The sequence below is a fragment of the Onychomys torridus genome, chromosome 23, assembly GCF_903995425.1.
Source record: "Onychomys torridus chromosome 23, mOncTor1.1, whole genome shotgun sequence".
NCBI classification, from domain to species: Eukaryota; Metazoa; Chordata; class Mammalia; order Rodentia; family Cricetidae; genus Onychomys; species Onychomys torridus.
The window spans coordinates 12471457-12496856 of record NC_050465.1 but is presented as its reverse complement, the minus strand read 5'-3'; the positions used below and the strand labels follow the sequence as shown (position 1 = coordinate 12496856).

At 39.5% G+C, this 25400-nt stretch overlaps 1 long non-coding RNA gene across 1 annotated transcript; it reads right to left on the bottom strand.

The window, feature by feature from the left end:
- Positions 1-6666: 6666 nt before the first annotated feature.
- On the bottom strand, positions 6667-17786 carry LOC118573423. The gene is made up of 3 exons (XR_004943612.1): positions 17626-17786; positions 8886-8948; positions 6667-6842 (listed from the first exon to the last, which is right to left on the bottom strand). It is a non-coding gene; the product is annotated as an uncharacterized LOC118573423 (long non-coding RNA).
- Positions 17787-25400: the final 7614 nt, after the last annotated feature.

Below are 25400 nucleotides of genomic sequence, written 5' to 3'. Positions count from 1 at the left end.
TTTGGGAATTTGGGCATAGCTTCTCATTCTACTTCCTGCTGGATGAGGGCACTGGCAATCTTAAGGGGATTCTGAGAAAATTAAGAATTATGGTCAAGGGGCTGGAGAGATGCCTCAGAGGTTAAGAGCACTGATTGTTCTTCCAAAGGTCCTGAGTTCAATTCCCAGCAACCACATGGTGGCTCACAACCATCTGTAATGAGATCTGGTGCCCTCCTCTGGCCTGCAGACATACATGCAGGCAGAACACTGTACACATAATAAATAAATAAATCTTTTAAAAAAAGAATTATGGTCAAGTTCTGACTGGAATAGTCTGTGCAGCTGCATTGTCTGAGCCAGTTGCCTTGAAACTGTTTTTGGGTATTGGATCATCTGGGCCATGATGTCATTGGAGACCTTTCAGGGGGTCTTGGCAGGTCAAATCTGATCAATCTTAACCTGGAACAAATTATAGCCTCTTGCTTTCTGTGGAAACAAAAGCAGCACCTCCTTGGCAAAGCAATATATTCTTAGATGCAAATTTTGAAGTCAAGATACCTTTAAAATGTACATACTGGTTTAATTGAGCAGCCTTTACAATCAAATATCTTTCTGCAGTTAAAAATCCCAAAGACAACACAACCCAGATTCTCTGTGTGATATCCATCTTCACGTGGCTTTTTTTTTTTCTGGAGCTGAGGACTGAACCCAGTGCCTTGCACTTACTAGGCAAGCACTCTACCACTAAGCTAAATCCCCAACCCCCATGGCTTATTTTTTATATTACCTTTACTGTCTCTTTAAAGAGTTTATTTTTTAAAACTATTTCTTTATATAACTATATATATATATTCCTTTTTCTCTCTCTTCCAAGCCTACATACATTTTTACACACATTGTAAACTATTTAGTCTGAATCTGTTTTATTGTGAACCTATTGCTTTAAACTGCAGCATTACTAGGATTGAAATGACAGCTGAGGCTGCTGGCTCTGCCCATCTCAGCTTCCCAACATGGCAGAAATACATTTACTCCCACCTCTGGGAGCCATGCTGTCCCCTGACTCTGGGAGGCAGTGGGTCTATGCTTCCATCCAGCAGCATGTAGTCCAAAACCCTTTTTCTTTTACTTTTTCTTTTTCTTTTTCTTTTTCTTTTTCTTTTTCTTTTTCTTTTTCTTTTCTTTTTCTTTCTTTCTTTCTTTCTTTCTCTCTCTCTCTTTCTTCTTCTTCTTCTTCTTCTTCTTCTTCTTCTCCTTCTTCTTCTTCTTCTTCTTCTTCTTCTTCTTCTTCTTTTGTACTAGCAAAAGCTATATCTACCACACTGCACAGCTTGGAGACACCTCTGTGTAACATGGCATAGATCAAGCCCACATGCCCTGAACCTGCCACATAGCTCAAGCCCACATGCTGCAGCGGGTCTGAGAAAGACAACTAGGAAGCTGCTCTTGGCTCCATTTTTGAATTTTTTTTAAAGCTTATTCAGGTTTTAGGTGGGAACTCTTGCCCCACATCTTGGCGCCATTTGTAGCTGAAGGTTTTCCTGTGCCCACCTGGCTCCCACGTCCTTGCATTCCCTTAGCCGCTCAGACCCAAATGAACACACAGAGGCTTATATTAATCATAAACTGTATGGCTTCTCGCTAGCTAGATCTTACATCTTAAATTAACCCATAATTCTTATTTACATTTAGCCACATGGCTTGGTACCTTTTCTCAGTTCTTGAGGAGGAAGGAGAAAGGCAGAACAGAGGATGCTGCCAGCTGCCACCATGAGAAGTAAGATGTAAAGATACTGGTAAGCCACAAGCCATGTGGCAAAGTATGGATTTAAAATAAGTAAGATGTCTCATTTACAATAGTCCATACTAATTCAGGTTGTATTTGGAATAATGGTATTTACATATAACAGAAAGTTAGCATACTACACAAAAGTCTTTGAGGTGTGAGATTTTTTCCCCTTTCCTTATCATTTTGTTTTGCTTTGTTTGTTTGAGACAGGGATTGTCTATCTTGAGACTTTGTAATGTTGACCAGGCTAGATTTAACTCAAAGAGATCTGCCTGCCTCTACCTATGGCATACTGGGATTAAAAGCATGTGACTCCACATTCAATCAGATATTCTTTTTTTTTTCCCAAAAAAGTTAAAATGAAAGACATAGTTATAAAATCTCTCTTTTTCAAGGTGCTCATAACTTAACCCAGAATAGAGTCACCTGGGAAAGGGAACATCAGTTTGGAAAGGTCTTCCATAAGATTGCTCCCATGAACACATCTATAGGTAACTTTCTTGATTAATAATTGATGTGGGAGAGCCCAGCCCACTCTACATGGTATCATTCCTCAGCACGTGGATTTGAGCAAGCTGTGGAAATAGTAAATAGCATTCCTCTGTGGGTTTTGCCTCAGTTCTTCAGCTTCCTGTTCTGAGGTCCTACCATAGCTTTTCTAGATGATAGATGTAATTAGTAAGCTGAAATGAACCATTTCCACCTGCATTTGGTCATAGTATTTATCACAGAAATAGAAAGGCAAACTAAGACACTTAACTTTTGAAGATGTTCTTCAGGAAGGGGTAAATGATTCTGGAAAGACAAAAAGGAAGAGGGGAAATAATTGAGCTCAGTGGAAAAATGTGGTTCACTGTGAGAAACTTGGCCAACAAAAGCTGCAGTAGCTATGTACTAATAGTAACAATAATGATGGATGAAAGCAGGGGTGCTTAGCATTTTGTATCACATAAATATAATATTATATGCTCCAGATTATCTTTTTGAAATTAACTTTTCACATTTTTGACAGTTTCACTACTACTTTATTCCCTTCTCCACAACTAATTAATACCCTCCTTTCATGTTTGCTTGTTTTTTTTTTTAATATAAGCATTCGATTGGCTGTATGGTCACGGGCTTGGAAAGAGCATGATTGGAAATTGGTAAGAAAGACATCTGGGAAATAATTACATGGATAGATCTCTCTGAATGTGTGACAGATGTGAAGATAATTGTGTCCCATGTAAATGCTCATCAAAATGTGACTTAGGCAGAATGGGAGTTCAGTAATCGAATAGAGAGGGTGACCCATTCTGTAGACAGTCATTTTATTTCCCCAGCCATTCCTGTCATTGTCCAATGGGCCCATGAACGAAGTGGCCATGGTGGCAGATAGAGAAGTTGTGCATGGACTTGATAACATGGACTTCCACTCATCAAGGTTGACCTGGATACAACTGCTGCTGAGTGCCAGTTATGCCAACAAAATGACCAAAACTGAGCTCCTGCTATGATATTATTCCCCAGAGTGACCAACCAGTTACCTGGTGGCCACTTGATTATATTGGACCATTTATTCAAGGAAAGGATAACACTTTAAAAAAAAACTAGATTAGATACTTATTTTGGTTATAGATTTGCCTTTCCAGCATATAATGCTTCTACCAAAACTACCATCTATGGTTTTACAGTGTGCCTTATCCATCATGATGGTATTCTCTACACTGTATTGTTTCTTACCAAGGAATTTACTTCGCAGATACAGAAGTATGATAATGGGCCTATGATCATGCAGTCCCCAATTCTTACCATGTTTCCCACCATCCTGAAGCAGCTGGCCTAATAGAACAATTAAATAGCCCTTTGAAGATGCCAAATTACAGCACCAATTAAGTGACTACATCCTGGGGGGGTTGGAGCCAGGTGCTCCAGAAGGCAGTATATGCTTTGAATCAGAGTCAAAATATGATCAATTTCTCCCACATTCAGAATTCATGGGTCCCAGAATCAAGAGGTGGAAAAGTGAATATTTCTAGTCAGTATCAGGCCTAATCACCCATGAGGAAATTTTTGCTTCCTATTCCAATGATCTTAAATAATACTGCCCTGAAAGTTTTGATTCCAGAGGAGAGAGTGTTTCTACCAGGAGACATAAGAAAAAATCAAATGACCTGTGTCTTAGTTACGGCTACTGTTGCTATGATGAAATACTATGGCCAAAGCAATTTGGTGGGGGAAGGGCTTATTGGACACAGCTTCCATATCATTGTTCACCATCAAAGGAATTCAGGATAGGAACTCAAACAAAGCAGGAACCTCCTGGAGGCAGGAGCTGATGCAGAGGCAATGGAGGGCTGTTGCTTACTAACTTGCTCCCTCTGGCTTGCTCAGCCTGCTTTCTTCCTTTTCTTTTTATTTTACATACCAACCACAGTTTCCCCTCCCTCCTTTCCTCCCATTCCTCTCCCTGAACACCTCTTTTCTACTCCCCCATCTACTCCTCCTCCCTCTCCATTCAGATGGGGTGATCAGCCTGCTTTCTTATAGAACCCAGGACCAGCATGATGACACAACCCAGAATAGACTGGGCCTTTCCCAGTCAAGCACTAATTAAGAAAATCCTCTACAGGCTTGCTTAGTTTCCCTTCTCTAAGATGACTATAGTTTGTATCAAGTTGTTATAGAACTATCCAGCACAAACTGGAAGCTCAGACATCTCCCTGGCTACTTTGGTCTTCTGATGCCCTTAAACCAAAGGATAAGGATGGAATAACAGTGTTAGGAGGAGTGATTGATTACCAAGGGGAAATTAGATTGCTTTTCCATGAAAAGAGTCAAGAAAGATTAAATCTGGAGTGCAGGAGACCCTTTAAGGCATCTCTTGGTGTTACCATGTACTGTGATTAAATTCAATAGGAAACTACTACAACCCAATACAGGTAGGATGACAAAGCACGTAGGTCTTTCAGGAATGAAGGTACGGGTCACTCCTTCAAGAAAAGACCTGCTGAGGATGGAGGCAATACAGAATGGGTAGTAGAGGAAGGAAGTTATAAATACCTGTTGGCCATAGTCGCAGAAACAAGCACAGTAGACATGAGTGTTTCTGTTGTAGTTTGTTAAAAATGTGTTGGTGCACACATCTTCTTCTCTTGCCTTGATTTCTTGAACATGTAATGTAACATCATATTTAAGTTATGAGATTTGAAAGGATTATCTCTGAAGGAACAGTGACACCTATTCTAAAATATATAATTTGTTTGCTGTTGTTCTTGGGTTAGTTATTTCATGTTAGGTGTAATTATGACCTGGTTAAATATGTAATGAGTTTGTCGCTGTACTTGGGGTAATCATAGCATGTTAGGTTTAATTAATTATGACCTAGTTATTGTTTTCACTTGGAAATTAATCATTACATAAGGAAATATGATTGTGTGTCAAGTTGACAAGGTATAGACCTGTGATGGCTATTCTTGGATGTCAGCTTGACCACATCTGAAATTAATTAAAACCCAAGCCTCTGGGTTATACTTGTGACAGATTTTTGCTGATTGTATCCTTTTATATGTGAAGACCCACCCTAAATCTGGGTAATTTTAGGTGGGAAGACCCAATTCAATCTGGCCATACCATCTGGTGGCAGCTTATATAATGAACATGGGAGAAGGAAGCTCTTGCCCTTTGCCTGTCTGGCCTTGTTCTTGATGCCAAGTTCATTCCTTCTCCAACTTTAGAGTCTACCTCTTTGGGATTCCCAGTGTATATTGAGGGCCAGCAGAGACATCCAGACTCATGTACTAAACAACTACTGCATCAAACATGGCTGTTCAGGTAGCTGTGTAATTGCATCCTTTGTGCATATGCCCAGCCAGAAGTGGTACAGCTGGATAATCTGGTAGTTTTTTGAGAAACTGCCAGGCTGGTTTCTAAAGTGGCTTCACCAGTTTATATTTGCTCCAACAGTGATTAGTGTTTCTCTTTCCTCACATCCTCAATAGAATTTGCTGTCTTTGTTTTCTTAATAATAGCCAGGTGAAATGGAATCTCAAAGTAGTTTGCATTTGTGTTTCTCTGATGGTTAAGTACATGGGTCATCTCAAAAATATGTATTAGTCATTTGTATTCCTTTTGAAATTTCTATGTTCAATTTTATAGCCCATTTTTATTAGACTTTTTCTTATTGTTTAGGGTCTTTTTTGCAGGCGTGGTGGGGGGGGCACACCAAGCCTCCTGAACAAAGCTATAGTACAGACACTGCCTTCCAGCAAATATTTGTTCCTTGGCCACATGGACATGAATGTGTGCACATGGTTGCCATGTGGTTTTCTTCAACTGATGGACTGAAGTAAGAGGAAACAGCCACTATGGGTTAAGGAAATGGGATCTCAAGGCTGATTTATTAGAAATATCAAATTTCTGGAGTTGTTAGCACACTCCTTTTCTTCATGGATTCCTTGTTCATTGAGGAGGTTGGAGCTGGGTGGAACCACAGTGTGGGGTAACCTTGTAAAGCACAACCTGAAGACAAAGGTACTCTTTGCCTGAGTATAAAGCAATACTGAATGAGCCAGGCAGTGGTGGCGCATGCCTTTAATCCCAGCACTCGGGAGGCAGAGCCAGGTGGATTTCTGTGAATTCTAGGCCAGCCTGGGCTACCAAGTGAGTTCTAGGAGAGGCGCAAAGCTACACAGAGAAACCCTGTCTTGAAAAACAAAACAAAACAAAACAAAACAAAAAAGCAATATGAAATGTTGTCCACTTAATTAAAAGGAGTGAAGTCACATAAATTCAACGATACTGTTAAGATTCAATCAGACTTCAGTTTTAGTTAGGGTCATTATTTCTGTGATGAAACACCATGACCAAAAGCAAGTTGGGGAAGAAAGGATTTATTTTTCTTATTCTTCCATATCATTGAAGGTAGTCAGGACAGGAACTGCACAGGACAGGAAGCTGGTGTCAGGAGCTGATGCAAAGGCCATGGAAGGGTGGTGCTGACCAGTTTGTTCTTTGTGGCTTGTTAAGCTTTCTTTCGTATAGAACAGGTTCCCAACCTGTGCAGGTCAAGTGACCCTTTCACAGGGGTCGCCTAAGACCATCAGAAAACACAGAAATTTACATTATGATTCTTAACAGTAGCAAAATTACAGTTATGAAGTAGCAACGAAAATAATTATATACTTGGGGTCACCACAACATGAAGAACTGTATTAACGGGTCACAGCATTAGGAAGGTTGAGCATCACTGCTATAGAACCTAGGACCACAAGCTCAAATGTGATACCATCAACAGTGGACTGGGCCCACCATGCCTCAACCACTTATTAAGAAAAATCTCCAACAGGCTTGCCTACAGCCAAATCGTATGGAGGCATTTACTCAGTTGACATTCCCTCTTCTCAGAAGATTGTAGCTTGTGTCAAGCTGACATAAAAACCAGCTGAAAGCTGGACAGTGGTGGCCTAAGCCTGTAATCCCAGCACTTGGGAGGCAGAGGCAGGTGGATCTCTGTGGGTTCTAGGCCAGCCTGGTCTCCAGAGCTAGTCCAGGATAGGCTCCAAAGCTACAGAAAAACCATGTCTCAACAAACCAAAAAAAAAAAATTAAATAAATTAAAAAATAAAAAATATGGGGCTGTGGATTTAGCTCAGTGGTAGAGCGCTTGCCTAGCAAGCGCAAAGCCCTGGGTTTAGTCCTCAGCTCTGGTAAAAAATAAATAAATAAATAAATAAAAACAGTGTGAATGACCAGAAAATTTTTAAACTTCTGGTAAATCTCTTGTAGAGGATTATCAGGACAGGAGCTCGTAGGTTGCTGGTGAGGGTATCATGTGGCAGAAGTGTTCTGGAAACCAATTATTTGTATTCTCTAAGCTTAAAGTGTATATTCTGTTAACACTATCATCTCAATCTCAGGGACATATATCATACAAAACTGATTTATTTCCAAAGTAGACATGTTAAAAAAGTTTATAGAAACATATGTTTTCATTAGATTCTAAGATGAGCAATGAAGATAGAAAATAAACACATATGCTGTGTTATTGCAAGGGCATCTATATTACAAAGGTGTATGAAACTGAAATACGATTTTAAGTTTAAAGATAAATTTTTGATAAAAGTGCCAAAGTGTAGAATATATAAAAATATAAATATGTAGATAATAATATAATATTTTAAGTATCCTTTATGGTATTCTTGTCAATAAAAGATATATTACTATTGTAAATATAGGACCTGAAATTCTGTAACAGCTGTGATAAGTGTTATGTAGATGACACAATTATAAAGAAGCTTAAGGAAATGAAACAACATTTGTAGCTGCTGAGGTGATAATATCATTGATTTCATGAAGTATAAGAAAATAACATCTTAATCCAGAAAAGAGTTAAAAATGACAGAGTTATCTCAGTCTGTTTGGATAAATCTTGATAAATACCCATATCTGGAAAAGTAATAGTGGAATGTTCTGAACAGCCATTTTGACTTATTTGAACTCCTAAATAAGTCAATGCTAAGTAAAATACAGTTGTTATAGTCAGATGGTCAATAAGGTCTTGACCATAAATTTGTAGTTGGAGTCAGCTTGCCTTAAGGCCCATAGGCAGATGAAAAGAGACAAGAATTATGAATAAAGTTGAATTACTTCAGGAAGGGCTCAGTGATGTAATAGGCAAGACTGTAGTAGCCATAGTAGTGTGAAGAGTATATGAGAGCCTGGGGATGTAGCTGAATGGTAGAGCACTTATTTTGCATTAAAAAGGCTCTGGGTTTGATCCTGATCCCCAGCATCATGGGATCTTGAAAAAGAAAACAAGAATAAGCAAACAAAAGTGACAGAATGTGGGAGTGAGAGATGAAAAGGCAGAGATAGGAAGCATCAGGCTAGGTCCTTATGGAGCTGGCTTATGTGCTCTGATACACAGAGTGCTATGAGAAATTAGAATGTAAAATACAGGAAGAACAGAGGTGGGAGTAGCTACATTCAATTTTGTACATGTTAAGTTTGCTGTATCAATAAGCCACCTATGGGTTGGGGATTTAGCTCAGTGGTAGAGCACTTGCCTAGCAAGCGCAAGGCCCTGGGTTCGATCCTCAGCTCAAAAAAAAGCCATCCATTTGAAAATACAAACCTGAAATTGAAGAGAAACTTCAATTGGAGCCATAGTTAGGCAGTCATTAATGAGTGCTTTTTCCTTGGAAGAAAAAGAAATATTTGATCAACAAGAGAAAATAGACTATTGTTAATTAGTGGATCTAGGGAACATGTAAAACTGAAAGAGCAAAATTAAGAAGAGAAGAAAGTAAGGACTGGAGACAATATAATATAATTAACCAAGGTAAAATGACACACAAATTTCATGGGAATAGACAAAATTGTCATATCACTGAGATGTAAGGGGAAGTAAGTAATCTAAGAACAGAGTGGACTTACTTAGTTTTCTGATAAAATAATTATTTCAGAAGAACTGAGAAGAAGCCAATTGGTACTAGATTAACCATGCATTGGAGATATCAAAGCTAAATGTCTAAACTGTGGCTGCATACAAACAGACAAAAGATAGAGGTTGGCCAAAGAACTGAAATCTAGGGAAAGAGGGTGGAATAAGTGGTGACTGATGGCATTATTGTTGTAAGTGAGGGCGTGGTCAAGGACTACTAAGAGTCCCCTCAGAGAAAAGCCCCATTAATACAGCCACATCGCACATGAAGCAGAGGACATCTATAACACTAGAAGAAAACCAGCTGTAGCAAAGAAAACATACTTCTTCTATGTGACAGAAAGAATGGGCCGGGCAGTGGTGGCACTCGCCTGTAATCCCAGCACTCAGGAGGCAGAGGCAGGCGTACCTCTGTGAGTTTGAGGCCAGCCTGGGCTACAGAGGGAGATCCAGGAAAGGCGCAAAGCTACACAGAAAAACCCTGTCTCAAAAAAACAAAAAAGAAAAAGAAAAAAAAAAGAAAAGAAAAGAAAAAGAAAGAAAGAAAGAAAGAAAGAAAGAAAGAGTGGGGTTATCCTGTCTCCATGAAGTCTCTCACTGCTTCCTGGGCTTTTTCTCTTTCCAACTCACTATTGTACCCCCTGTGAGAGAAAACTCCATGAAACATATAAGGAGGACACTGTGCTCTTTCAAAGAGGATGCAGTAGGGAAACTTAAGGGAAAGCTAGAGTAGATAAGGGACTTGGTAGATGTGTTACATTTGCTTATGTTGGGGAATATTTGTTTAATGATGCAAAGATGTGTTACATTCCTTCGTGTTGCATTTGATTAACTCTGTGAAGCTGTGTTACTTTGCCTGTCTAAAATACCTGATTGGTCTAATAAAACCTCAACAGCCAATAGATAAGCAGGAGAGAGAAATAGGTGAACCTGGTGGGCAGAGAATAAATAGCAGAAGAAAAAGAACAATGGGAATGAGAAAAGGAGGAGAGTCGCTGGGCAGTGGTGGTGCACGCCTGAAATCCCAGCACTCGGGAAGCAGAGGCAGGTGGACCTCTGTGAGTTTGAAGCCAGCCTGGTCTACAAAGCTACTCCAGGACAGGCTCCAAAAGCTACACAGAGGAAACCCTGTCTCAAAAAACCAAATAAAAAAAAAAAAAAAAAAAAAGGAGAGAGGACACCAGGGGCCAGCCACCCAGTCACACAGCAAGCCATAGAGTAAGAAGTAAAAAAAGGATAGAGAGGCAACTGCCCCTGGGTCCCACCCCTGGGCACCATCCTGGGAGGACCTGCCCAAAATGGCCCAAGTTTCCACCCAATTGGCAGGCCCCGTGGGAAGGCTCCCCTTTTCCAAGACTGCAGGCAGACCCTGCAGTCTCCAAACCCTGCCCCCACACCCATTTGCCCAAGACCCCAGCCACTTCCTGAGACTCAGAGACCAGCCCCCAGCTCCCATCCACCCCAGAACTCCCATCTGGACAAGACTTCCATCCTGTGCTGGAACTCCCATCTGGACAAGAGGAGCTACCATCTGGACAAGATAAGGAGACCCCAGGGGCTTCCTGAGACTCAGAGTCCAGCCCCCCAGCTCCTATCCAGCCAGCACTCTCATCTAGACCAGAGCTCCCATCCAGCCCAGAGCTTCCATCTGGACCAGAGAGAGGCTCCCTAAATCTGTCAGCTCTGTCTCGACCAAGTACACTGATAAGACCAAGAACGAACCCACAAAGGGATGGGCAGATGCCAAGGCAGAAGTACATACAACAAAATAAAGAGCAATACAGCATCACCAGAACCTAGCCCTTCTCCAACAGCTAGACCTGAACATCATGGAATGGAAGAAGAAGAAGAAAACAACCTTATAAGTAACATCATGAAGAGCCTTACATAGAAGAAAAAAAAATAAAGTGGAGGAACAGACAAACAAAAAAATGGGAAGAATACAATAAAAAAACTAGAGGAAAGGACAATTAAAGCAGAAGAAAACACTAAGTCCCTGAAAGAAAATAATGAAAAAGCAAGGGAAACAGTCCAAGGCCTAAAGAGGGAAATAGAAAAAATTAAGAAGACACTAGCAGAAGGAATGCTAGAAATAGAAAATCTGAGTAAACAAACAGGAACTTCAGATGCAAGTATAACCAACAGAATGCAAGAGATGGAAGAGAGGATCTCTGGTGTTGAAGATACGTTAGAAGAAGTAGATTCATCAGTCAAAGAAAACACTAAAACAAACAAAGTCATGACCCAAAATGTCCAAGAAATTTGGGACACCATGAAAAGACCAAACCTCCGAATAATAGGGATAGAAGAAGGAGAAGAATACCAACTCAAAGGCGCAGAAAATATATTTAGCTGGGTGGTTAGCCAACGCCTTTAATCCCAACACTCAGGAGACAGAGCCAGGCAGATATCTGTGAGTTCAAGGCCAGCCTGGACTACCAAGTGAGTTCCAGGAAAGGCACAAAGCTACACAGAAAAACCCTGTCTTGAAAAACCAAAAAGAAAAAAAAAAGAAAAAGAAAAGAAAGAAAATATATTTAACAAGATCATAGAAGAAAACTTTCCAACTAAAAGAAGGAAATGCCTATGAAGATACAAGAAGCCTATAGAACACCAAACAGACTAGACCACCAAAAAAAGTCTCCTCGCCACATATTAATTAAACAACTAAACGTACAGAATAAACAAAGAATATTAAGGGCAGCAAAAGAAAAAGGTCAAGTGACTTATAAAGGCAAACCCATCATAATAACACCCAATTTCTCAATGGAGACTTTGAAAGCCAGAAGGACCTGAACAGATAGAATGCAGACACTAAGAGACCATGGGTACCAGCCTAGACTAATATACCCAGCAAAACTTTCAATCATCATAGATGGAGTGAACAAGACCTTCCAAGACAAAACCAGATTTAAACAATATTTATCCACAAACCCAGCCCGACAGAAAGCACTAGAAGGAAAATTCCAACCTAAGGAAGGCAGATACATCCAGGAAAACACAGGCAATAGATAACACCACAGCTGTAAACCCCAAAGAACAGAAGTACACACACAGTACCACCAAAAAAAATAAAAATAACAACAGGAACGAACAATCACTGGTCATTAATATCCCTTAAAATCAATGGACTTAATTCACCTATAAAAAGACACGGATTAACAGAATGGATACGAAAACAGGATCCATCTTTCTGCTGCATACAAGAAACACACCTCAAATTCAAAGACAGACACCTCCTAAGAATAAAAGGCTGAGTAAACACTTTCCAATCAAATGGTCTTAAGAAGCAAACTGGTGTAGCCAACTTAATATCCAGCAAAATAGACTTCAAACTAAAATCAATCAAAAGAGATGATGAAGGACATTACATACTCATCACAGGAAAGATCCACCAAGATGAAGTCTCAATTCTGAACATTTATGCCCCAAACACAAGGGCACCCACATATGTAAAAGAAACATTACTAAAGCTTAAATCACATATAAAACCCCACACATTAATAGTGGGAGACTTCAACACCCACTTTCACCTATGGACAGATCGGCCAAATTGAAACTTAACAGAGACATAATGGTCTTAACTGATATTATGGCTCAAATGGACTTAATCGATGTCTACAGAACATTCCACCTGAACAAAAAAGAATATACCTTCTTCTCAGCACAACATGGAACTTTCTCTAAAATTGACCACATACTTGGCCACAAAGCAAATCTCAACAGATACAAAACAATTGGAATAACCTCCTGTGTTCTATCAGACCACCATGGCTTAAAGTTAGATTTCAAGAACAGAAAAAACTACAGAAATCCTACAATTTCATGGAAACTGAATAATGCTCAACTGAATCACCAATGGGTTAAGGAAGAAATAAAGAAAGAAATTAAAGACTTCCTAGAGATCAATGAAAATGAATACACCACATACACAAACTTATGGGATACTATGAAAGCAGCGCTAAGAGGGAAATTCATAGTACTAAATGCCCACATAAAGAAGTTGGAGAAATCTCACGCTAGTGACTTGACAGCACACCTGAAAGCCTTTGAACAGGAAGAAGCAAAGTCTCCCAGGAGGAAGAGATGCCAGGAAATTACCAAATTGAGAGCTGAAATCAATAAAATAGAAATAAAGAGAGCAATACAAAGGATTAATGAAACAAAGAGTTGGTTCTTTGAGAAGATCAACAAGATAGACAAGCGCTTATCCAAACTAACCAAACAACAGAGAGAGAATATCCAAATTAACAAAATCAGAAATGAAAGGGGGACATAACAACAGACAATGAGAAAATCCAGAGAACTATCAGGTCATACTTCAAAAACCTCTACTCCACAAAACTGGAAAATCTAAAAGAAATTGATAATTTTCTGGATAGGTACCACATACCTAAGTTAAATCAAGACCAGATAAACCATTTAAATAGTCCAATAACCCATAAGGAAATAGAACCAGTCATTAAAAGTCTCCCAACCAAAAAAAGCCCAGGACCAGATGGTTTCACTGCAGAATGCTACCAGATCTTCAAAGAAGACTTAATACCAATACTCTTTAAATTGTTCCACACAATAGAAGCAGAAGGAATATTACCAAACTCCTTATATGAGGCTACAATTACCCTGATTCCTAAACCGAACAAAGCTGCAACAAAGAAAGAGAACGACAGACCGATCTCCCGCATGAACATTGATGCAAAAATACTCAATAAAATACTGGCAAACAGACTCCAGGAACACATCAAAACAATTATCCACCATGATCAAGTAGGCTTCATCCCAGGGATGCAAAGGTGGTTCAACATACGAAAGTCCATCAATGTAATACACTATATAAACAAACTCAAAGAAAAAAACCACATGATCATCTCACTAGAGGCAGAAAAGGCATTTGACAAAATCCAACACCCCTTCATGATAAAGGTCTTGGAGCAATCAGGAATACAGGGAACATACCTAAACATAATAAAGGCAATCTACAGCAAGCCAACAGCCAACATCAAATTAAATGGAGAGAAACTCAAAGTGGTTCCACTAAAATCAAGATCAAGGCAAGTCTTTCCCCTCTCCCCATACTTATTCAATATAGTACTTGAAGTTCTAGCCAGATCAATAAGACAACAAAAGGAGATTAAGGGGATACAAATTGGAAAGAAAGAAGTCAAGCTTTCCCTATTTGCAGATGACATGATAGTATACATGAGTGACCCCAAAAATTCAGCCAAGGAACTGATACAGCTTATAAACACCTTCAGCAACATAGCAAGATCAACTCAAAAAAAAAAATCAGTAGCCCTCCTATATACAATAGACAAACAGGCTTAGAAGGAAATCAGAGATACATCACCTTTACAATAGCCACAAATGATATAAAATACCTTGGGATTACTCTAACTAAGCAAGTGAAGGACCTATATGACAAGAAAAGTGGGATTCCTTAGAAAACTGGCAATCCATCTCCCCCAAGACCCAGCTGTAGCACTCTTGGGCATATACCCAAGGAATGCTCAATCATACCACAAGGACATTTGCTCAGCTATGTTCATATCAGCATTGTTTGTAATAGCCAGAACCTGGAAACAACCTAGATGCCCTTCAACTGAAGAATGGATAAAGAAAATATGGCACATATACACAATGGAGTACTACTCAGCAGAGAAAAACAATAATATCATGAGGTTTGCAGGCAAATGGATGGATCTAGAAAAAATCGTCCTGTGTGAGGTAACCCAGACTCAGGACAAGCATGAATGTACTCACTCATAGGAGGATACTAGATGTAAAACAAAGATGACTAGACTACTACTCACAACTCCAGGGAAGCTACCTAGAAAATAGTTCCCTAGGAAAGACACAAGGATCACCCAATGACAGAGAAATGGATGAGATCTACATGAACAACCTGGACAACAGTGGGAGTAATGTAGGTCAAGTTTCCAGAGAAAGAGAACTTAGGGGAACAGGAGATCCCAGCTGGATCAAGAACAGAAAGGGAGAACAAGGAATAACAGACCATGATAAATGAAGACCACATGACAACAGGAATAGGCAGAGTGCTGGAGAGGACCTCAGAAATCCACAATGATACATCCTCTGTAGACTGCTGGCAATGGTAGAGAGAAAGCCTGATCTGGCCTAGTCTGGTGATCAGATGGCCAAACACCCTAAGTGTTGTGCTGGAACTCTCATCCAATAACTGATGGAAGTGGATGCAGAGATCCTCAGCCAGGCCCCAGGTGGAGCTCCAGGAGTCCAATTGTCGAGAAAGAGGAGAGAATGTAAGAGCTTGAATTATTGAGCCCAAGATTGGAAAAAGCACAGGGACAAATAGCCAAACGAATGGAAGCACATGAATTATGAACCAAAGGCTGTGGAGCCCCCAGCTGGATCAGGCCCTCTGGATAAGTGAGACAATTGAATAGCTTGAACAGTTTGGGAGACACCCAGGCTGTGGGACCGGGACCTGTCCTTAGTGCATGAGCCAGCTTTTTTGAACCTTGGGCTTATGTGGGGACACTTTGCTCAGGCTGGAAGGAGGGGATTGGACCTGCTTGTACTGAATCCACCAGGTTTAAATGAATCCCCAGGGGAGTCTTTGCCCTGGAGGAGATGGGAATGTGGGGAGGGCTTGGGCGGAAGACAGGGTTGGGGGTGGAAGCGGGGAGGACAGGGTAACCCATGGCTGGTATGCAAAATTGAAACACAAATATCCATATAAAAATAATATTTGAAATTTAAAAAAATTATATATTATAGAGAAAGACAAAAGCTCAGAGGCAAAAGTTAGATGGAATAATTGAAGAATAGCTGGCTAGAAACAAGCCAAGCTAAGGCCAGGAATTCACAAGTAAGAATGAGACTCTGTATATTTATTTGGGAGATGGGTAGCAAGACCCTCAGAGAAAAGAGCAATAACAACAAGATATGATCAAGAATCTCTGTGTATTGGGATGAAATTTTACAAGTATACATTTTCAAAGTTAATCTGATTAGAACGCACAGTAGGTTATAACTGCCTAGCTCTTTCTAGATTATAAATTTTTGGTGGAAGTCATGCTTTTTTTTTCCTTTTTTTTTTTTTTTTTTTTTTTGGCTTTTTGAGACAGGGTTTCTCTGTGTAGCTTTGTGCCTTTCCTGGATCTCACTCTGTAGACCAGGCTGGCCTCGAACTCCCAAAGATCCACCTGCCTCTGCCTCCTGAGTGCTGGGATTACAGGCGTGTGCCACCACCATCTGGCAAGTCATGCATTCTTTACCACTTTGCTCATATTGTTTTTGATATAATGCTCAAATGAATGAATGAATATCCAGTCACTTCATCTTAAACACCACTGAAACCAAATATTTTGCTTTCAGTTGGAACTTGGATGTTAGCTTGTTGAAAATATGTACGACATTCTGTTTTAGAGGACTGTCAATGAATTTGGGGGGGGGGGCGGGTGTGTGGACAAGCTTTCACTCTGCAGCTCATGTTAACTTCAAATTTACTATGCTATTATCTCAGCTTCCTGAAGGATAGGATTACAAGTGTGAGCCAACAAACCAGGACACATTTGAGACCATAATAGATTATTTGTGAAAACACTTCCCAACTTGTTTCTGCTCTGCTAACTGGAATGCATGTTATTGTAAAGAGTTCTGAGATTGTTTGCCCAACTGTAGGGTACAGAACATCTCCTTACAAGCTATGTTTATTTCCTAACCACTAGTAGCTGCAGATGTCACCTTATTTAGAATCCTTGAAGATGCAATCAAGTGATATTGCATTAGGATGAATCCTAATTCAACGACTTGGCATATGCTTTCAAGCAAAGAGAACTAACATTGGAGTGGGATGGACAGTGTTTCATCTAAAGGGAATCTAAACACCTAACCTTCAGAATCATCATGGGAAGAGGGAGGCAGAAACTGGTGAGATGTTTCAAACCAAGCAATAAACACCTAGACTTACAGACAACCACCCGAAGCTAGGGAGAGCAAAGGAAGGATTCTCTCTGGAAGATGTCAGTGGAGCCATGTCAACACCTTGCATTTTACTTTCAGCCACCCTAACTCTCAACAGAGTAAACTTATGTTAGTTGATGGTCTTTTGTTCCTGGAACTCAAGGAAACTGAAGCACAGTGTGAGTTTGTTTGCTTAGACAGGTTTCAAGAATTGTATGAAACTTACAAGTAGATAGACCTCAATTCTTTACAGCTTTTCAATTTTACTTATATTTACAGGCATGTCCGTTTTTACACAAGCCTGCCCTGTTGTAATCCTTAGAACAAAAAGTTCACTTATTCCATGCGTTTGATGTTTACTTTCAATTTCCTATATTTTTTTTTTATTTTTTCTTCCTTGTCTCAATGTTGTCGTTTAGTGAAATAGAAAGATTCTATATGACATTAATCTGATTAAATATGAACAACATTAGGAGACAATACCTACAGAGGTCTTAGGAAAGGATTGGTGTCAGTTCAGGATTTCACATGAGAAACTTCACAAGGTGAAATCTCCTGGAGAAAGCACTTCAGGGGGTGTCACAGGAAGCCAGGGTGCTGTAAAGTTCCCATTGAAAACCTGCTTCGATGTTTTCAGCTGTACTCTAGCATTTGTTTCTAAAATACAGAGAACTAGCTCTTTTACTATTTGATGAACATGGAGTTAATAAGAGGAAAGTAACTGCCTATAAAACATTTCATTACAACCTTAAAGTTGATAAAAATCCAGTCATTTTCCCCGTATTTATCATGTACAGCAAATAAAAAATAGGCTTTATTATTTTACACCTTGCATGTTTTTTACTCAATTTATGCAAATTATTTTTCAACAATGTTTATGAATAGAAACTTTATGCCATGAACTGAAAAATTACATTAGTACTTAATCAGTCATTAAATATAAACTGAGGAACTTGGGGGCGATACATATGACATCAGACATAGAATCTGGCATTAGCTTACCGTTAAACATTACAAGTCTTTTCCTTTTCAAATGTGATAGAGTAACTATAAGATGGAAAATTAATCAACCTGTTTATTGTTGTATTACTATTTTAATTCTTCTTTGTCTAAATAAGTCAAGGTTCAAAGATTTTGGTGTTTGTTAAGGAAAAGAGAGTTTGTTTCCTTTGTCTCAGAGATGAAGGAAATAAAATAATCCCAAAGGCAAATTCCTGTGTCACAGCAGGAGATCTTTCAGCCCCTTGTCTCTCACATAACACATGAGCCATTTCATTTATTGAGAAGCTGTGGGGAGGGCAGAAGAGGAAAGGAGTAGAGGGTTATGACCTTACATTGGTACAGGTGAGACTCTTGGCCATTAGCCATCAGGAAAGAAAGTGGTTAGGAATGCTCCTCCCATCACAAAGGCATTGTTCTTTGCTTGCCAGTGTACATCTACAATGTGTTCTCTAGGCCCAGATACATATTTTCTTGTGGAGTATGGTTCCTTTGTGGCCATTGTTATTTTTAATTTACTGACATGACTCAAAGTATACACAGAAAGCCATGCCAAATAAAACTAAGGCTATAAATTTTAAATTTATATATATTGTTTTTTTCGAGAGAGGGTCTTTCTGTGTAGCTTTGGAGCCTGTCCTGGAACTCACTTTGTAGCCCAGGCTGGCCTCAAACTCACAGAGATCCGCCTGCCTCTACCTCCCAAGTTCTGGGATTAAAGACGTGCGCCACCACCACATGGCAGCATATATATTTTCAGGAAGAATTTAATAAAATTTATATACAATGTTGTATTCTTAGAATAAATGCATAGTTTTTCACATTGTAATGAAAATCCATTTTAAGAATGTTCAGTATAGCCTTTAATGCATTTGCTGGTAGACTGTGATTATATTTTCTTATATGCTCAAAAGTTTTTTGTTTTTTGGGTTTTTTTTTTTTTTTTGGTTTTTCTGTTTTGTTTGTTTGTTTTTTGTCACTCAAAGGGCTTTGCAAGATTTTAATACATTAAAACAGAGAGGCATCTGCTAGAAAACTTCTATTGTATAAAACCAGAACTTTTAAAACAGGTTTTCTTTGGCACTTTGTCCCCTCTATTATGTATACAGTGTGCCTACATATATGCCTGCATGCCAGAAGAGGGTACAAGATCGAATTATAGATGGTTGTGAGCCACCATGTGGTTGCTGGGAATTGAACTCAGGACATCCATGAGAGCAACCAGTGCTTTTAACTCTGAGCCATCTCTCCAGCCTTTTTTTTTTTTTTTTTTTTTTTTTTGGTTTTTTTGACACAGGGTTTCTCTGTGTAGCTTTGTGCCTTTACTGGAACTCACTCTGTAGCCCAGGATGGCCTCAAATTCACAAAGATCTGTCTCCCTCTGCCTCCCGAGTGCTGGGATTAAAGTTGTGCACTACCACTGCCCGACTTGAAACTCACTCTCTTTTTTTTTTCACTTTTTTTATTTTTTAAAATTTTTTAAAAGTATATTTATTTGTTAATTTTTTTTCATTTTATATACCAACTCCAGTTTCCCCTCCCTCCCCTTCTCCTGCCTCCTCACCTCCCTCTCACTCTGCCCCCATCCACTCCTCAGAGTGGGTAAGGCCTCCCATGGTAGTCAACAAAGTCTGGCATACCAAGTTGAAGGAGAGCCTAGCCCCTCACCATTGTATCAAAGCTGAGCAAGGTATCCCACCACAGGGAACCAGCTCCAAAAAGCCAGTTCATGCACCTGGGATAAGTCCTGGCCCTGCTGCCAGGGACCCCACTAACAGATCAAGCCACACAACTGTCACCCACATTCAGTGGGCCTAGGAACTCACTCTTGTAGCCCATGCTGGTCTCAAACACACAGAGATCTGCCTGCCTCTGCCTCCATCATGCTGGGATTAAAGGCATGGGCCACTACTGCCCAGCATGCTTAAAGATTTTAATGCCCTCTTCAAATACTAATATTGTGTACTAATATTGATTATGATTCTTCCAATCTCACTAACAAGTCTATTTAAAAATTTTCTTTTTCTCTCTTCATTTTGATAGTTTTTTTTGATCCTGATATAGCCTGTGTTAATAAAGAAAATATTATGTTGCTATGTTGGAAATAAATATGGTGTGTTATCACTCTACAGATAACTTTGATAGCTCCACTGGTACTACTGAAGATCCTACATGGAGATCTACTGCCATAAAGCAATACTTTTATCTCCACTGTATAGACATATTGTCTCATATACACAAAAGTTATCTGTTCTAGCTATTAATTTATGGGTATTAATTTTCTCTCAGAAACAATATTTACTTAGTAATTAGATGTGATTTAAATCCTATTATAGCACACTTGAAGATATTAGGGGTTTGGTTACAGACCATTAGGATAAAGAGACTATTATAATAAAATTACATAATTTTTTTAATATTCTGGTTCATATAAAATTACACTTACATCAGGATGTAGCCTGTAAAGTTTGAAATAACACTGTGTTGTCATATAACTCTTCTCCTAGATGACACTCTGTATTAGTCAGATTTGAAACGGACATATTTTCCTAATACTCAGATTTTCCATTGCTTATTAACTCTTGATGTCAGAAATCATTGTTCATCCATTCAGATTAGTGGGTACTTTCTACAATTCACAAACACATACCCTCATGTGTTTGTGTTCTTGGTATCATGATTCAAAATATGTTAGGTATAATATTTTTAATTTCTTTTCTTTTCTTTTTTTTTTTTTTTTTGGGTTTTTCAAGACAGGGTTTCTCTGTGTAGCTTTGTGCCTTTCCTGGATCTCGCTCTGTAGGCCAGGCTTGCCTCGAACTCACAGAGATCCATCTGGCTCTGCCTCCTGTGTGCTGGGATTAAAGGCATGTGCCACCACTGCCCGTATTTTTAATTTCATAAAAGATATTTATTGTGTGTTGGGGAATATAATTTGGAACTAATGGCAATTGTTTTGATAATATCAACATGTTTTATCCATTAACGGGAGTGATGTTTGATTTTTTTTTTTGATATTTGAATTTTTACATACTCATACATCAAACTGTTTCCTTATAAATCTAGACACAAGGGCTGGAGAGATGGCTCAGTGGTTAAGCGGTTTGACTGCTCTTCCAGAGGTTCAATTCCCAGCAACCACACAGTGGCTCACAACCAACTATAATGAGATCTGATGATCTCTTCTGACATGCAAGCATACATACAAGCAGAACACAGTATACATAATAAATAAATATGTTTAAAAAACCCAACCAAATAAAAAAATCTAGACACAAATTAGGTAATTTACAAACACTTTCTTACTTAATTGAGGAAAGTTGTCCATAAATAGAATGAAAGTATTTGAGGCCAGTAAGATGGCTCAGTGCGTAAGGGCATTTGCCACTAAGCCTGATGACCTGAGTTTGGTTCTCAGAATCCACATGGTGGAAGGTGGTAACAAACTTGAGCCAGTGATCTCTAGTCTCCACCTGAATTCCACAAGGAGCACACATCCACACACTCACATGCTCACACATTAAAAAATAGGTGTAAAAAGCAATTTTAAAAGAAAAATGAAATGCCTCCTGATATATTACACTTTAAAATGTAAGTGTACTTTTGTATTTTGTATTTGTAGTTTGATTATTATAAATAATAGAATTTTCTCATTTAGAATTATCTTGGCGGCTGAAATAATTCAATATGTAGAAATAAAGTGAGTTCTCAGATATATTTGGATGTCCATAGAAACCAGATAGACCAGATTAAGTAAATTTGTCATAAAATTAGTTTTAGAAGTCTAATGATATGCCATCTCTGGTTCTGAAGAACCAGGGAGTCTAGGGCTCCAATAACATAACAAAAAACAAAACAAGTAGCACAGTTGCTAAAAAGGAAATTAGATAGTATGAATTTCACCTAGTATAACACGAAAACATTTCTAGGATAGTTAAAATGGAGATCACTGACAATGCTCACTCCCGAATTAGACAATAATGGGACGATATCTCAGAGTAATATATTTAAAAGCCCTAAGTTACACAGGCAGAACATAATAAGCTTATAGGCAAATGATAAGAAGCAGATATTTAGAGAACTGAAAAATAGAATATGATTTCAATTGAGCTTGAAATAAAAGAACAGAAGAAATCTTAATAATTTTAGGCATTTGAATATAAGAAAAAGAGCTTGCTCAGCTCTTAATATGCTTTCTTTCACCTACCCAGATGTTCATGAGTAACTAATAAGCTTGTCTTTTAGGTAAGGCACTGTTCTAGGCATTGGGGAAACAGTCATAATGAAAACAGACAAACTTTCTAACTTCCAAGTAGTTTATATATGTGTTCCCATTGTCTTTCTCTTCTTTATAATTCTGTCACCCACAACATACGTCTACAGACACATGAGTGAGTAAATGCTAACATGTCAAATAATTATTGGTACCTTGAAGTAAAATAATAGAAGGTGAAAGCAAGGTTGATGATGCTGTTTCAGTAGCTAGAGGGGCTCTCAGTTCCTACGGAAGTGTAGTGTTCAGTAAGAGGAGCAAGTGCAAACACCCGGTGTCAAGAGAGCCTGGGGAACAGACGGGGCCTTTGAGCATCGGCACTCCAGGTTCTCTGACCTTTGAACTCCTCAGTGTCATGAGGAGTGAGGCGGTGAGAAATCCCTTAAGCATGGCAAGTGCTTCTCAGGGTTGTGATCTTTTACCGTAATGAAACACAAACCCTAGAAGGTCACAATTACACTTGTGTCCATGTTTCTTCAGAGGTTCTTTGGTTGTTTTTGATTTCGAGACAGGGGCTCACTGGGTAACCTTGGCTTGCACCGAGCTTGTTCTGTAGACCAGGCTGGCCTCAACCTCATGTAGATCTACCTGCCTCTACCTTTCAAGTGCTAAGATTAAAGGTATGCACCATGATGCTGAGTGATTTTTGTTGTTGTTGTGGTTTCTAAAATTAATTCATCAGTTGATGAATCTTGACATTGGGCCTGATTATGGAGTATAGGCTGGCCTAGAATTTTTCTTTTCTTTTTGTTTTGAGACAGGGTTTCTCTGTGTAGCTTTAGAGCCTGCCCTGGAACTCTCTGTAGCCCAGGCTGGCCTTGAACTCACAGAGATCTGCCTGCCTCTGCCTCCCAAGTGCTGGCCACCACCACCTAACCAAAGATTCTCTGTTTAAAATCTAATTTATTTATTTATTATGTATACAGTGTTCTGTCTGCATGTATGCCTGCAGGCCAAAAGAGGACACCAGATATCACTGTAGATGGTTGTGAGCCACCATGTGGTTGCTGGGAATTGAACTGAGGACCTCTGGAAGAGCAGCCAGTGCTCTTAATCTCTGAGCCATCTCTCCAGCCCACTAGCCCAGAATTAACTAAGTAATCAATATGGACCTGGAATTCACTATCCAATCCAGGTTGGTTTCAAAGTAATTGGTCAAAGTGCCAAGGAAAAGTGATAGTGGAGTGCACAGCCCTGAATGGAAAGACCACTAACACCCCCTCCAAGACTCAAGGAGCATCATCCAGGAGGACATGAGGAGAGGGAGATGTTCAAAAACATGTCTTCTAGACATGACATCACTGCACCGGTAAACTCATTGTAGACATGGTTATTTGCACAAGACTTGCATAAAAGTGGCCCTATCGGGGATGGAGAGATGGCTCAGAGGTTAAGAGCACTGGCTGCTCTTCCAGAGATCCTGAGTTCAATTCCCAGCAACCACATGGTGGTTCACAACCATCTGTAATGAGATCCGATGCCCTCTTCTGGCCTGCAGGCAAACACACAGCCAGAACAATGAATACATAATAAATAAATAACTATATATTTAAAAAAGTGGGCCTATCAACATTTAATCATACACAATGGAAGGAACCACAAGGCCCTGGTCTTCTCAGAGGGAACATTGGCAATTAATGCTCTTGCGGGAGGAAGGGGATGTTCTTGAGTGGTACAGCCCCTGGGAATTTGCCCCCATTTGAGTAACTTCCCACGTGGGCCACACACAAAAAGACATGACGGTAAGAGAGTCTTACTGGGAAGAAGGGCTCCAGTGGGGGAGGGCTGGGGGTGAGAGAGGGGAATAGGAGCTGAGAATAGCTAAAATGAATTATGTAGATGTAGGAAACTTTCAAATATCTAAAACATGGTTAGTATTGGTGTGTGCCACCACAGCTTCTCAGTTACATCTTTTAGATCCTTTACTATGATAGAGCAAAATAAAACAAGGCTGGTGAGTTCAATGGGGAGGCTTTCGAAATCAGGCTATATTCAAGAAGATCAATTTGAATGATGGCCGCAGAGTGACAACACTGAGCTAATTAGCACAGATCCTGAGCTAATTGACTCTCGTGGCAGAGATGACAGAATGAAGGATGGCTGAAAGGGAGTGACAGAGATACACACTACATAAAACTCTGGAATCTTAGCCTTGAGCAGGGTGTGGTGGTGCCTTTAATGACAGCACTTGGAGGCTGAGGCAGACAGACATCTAAATTCAAGGCCACAGTCTACAGGGCTAGTTCTCCAGAACTACTTCCAGGACAGCCAGGGCTACACAGAGAAACCTTGTCTGGAAAAAACATACACAAATAAATAAATAGTAAATGAATTTAGCCTTGGAAATTGAATAATGGAAATGTATCTTGGATGAGTAGAGGCTGAGAAAAATTCAAAATGTTGCTCTGCTGGAGCCTTGACATATGCCTATAATTCCCACTTGTTGGTAGGGGTGAGGGGTAGAGTCTAGACTATTGCTACAAGTTCAAGGCTAGCCTATTTTATACAGCAAATACCAGGATATAGTCTGTCTGCAACATGGGACTATTTACCAAAAAAAAAAAAAAATGTAGTTTAGGTTATGTTATCTTTGAAAAACTGGCTGGACATCAAATGAATGTTTGTAAATGGACAATTGTTATGAGATTTTAGGTCAAGGAAGCCTTCCAAGAAATTCATGTGTTTCTAAATAATAACTTAAAGACACATAAATAAACATAAGAAGACTGAATAGGGACAGAGTGGGGGAAAAAAAGAGGAATTTTGAAGACTAAATGCTGGAATATTGAGAAGTTCAGAAGTTTAGAAAATAAAAAGAAACTGGAAAAGACAGTTTGGAAAAGCCAATGTATGCATGTGGATTTCCCCATTGCACATGTGCACCGGAGTAGCACCTGGCCAACTCTACTGCTCAGGTTCACCTACTATAGCTCAAAGCGGTACACATGCTGCTACAATGCTTGTCTCGCTATAAAAACACACGGTGGCAA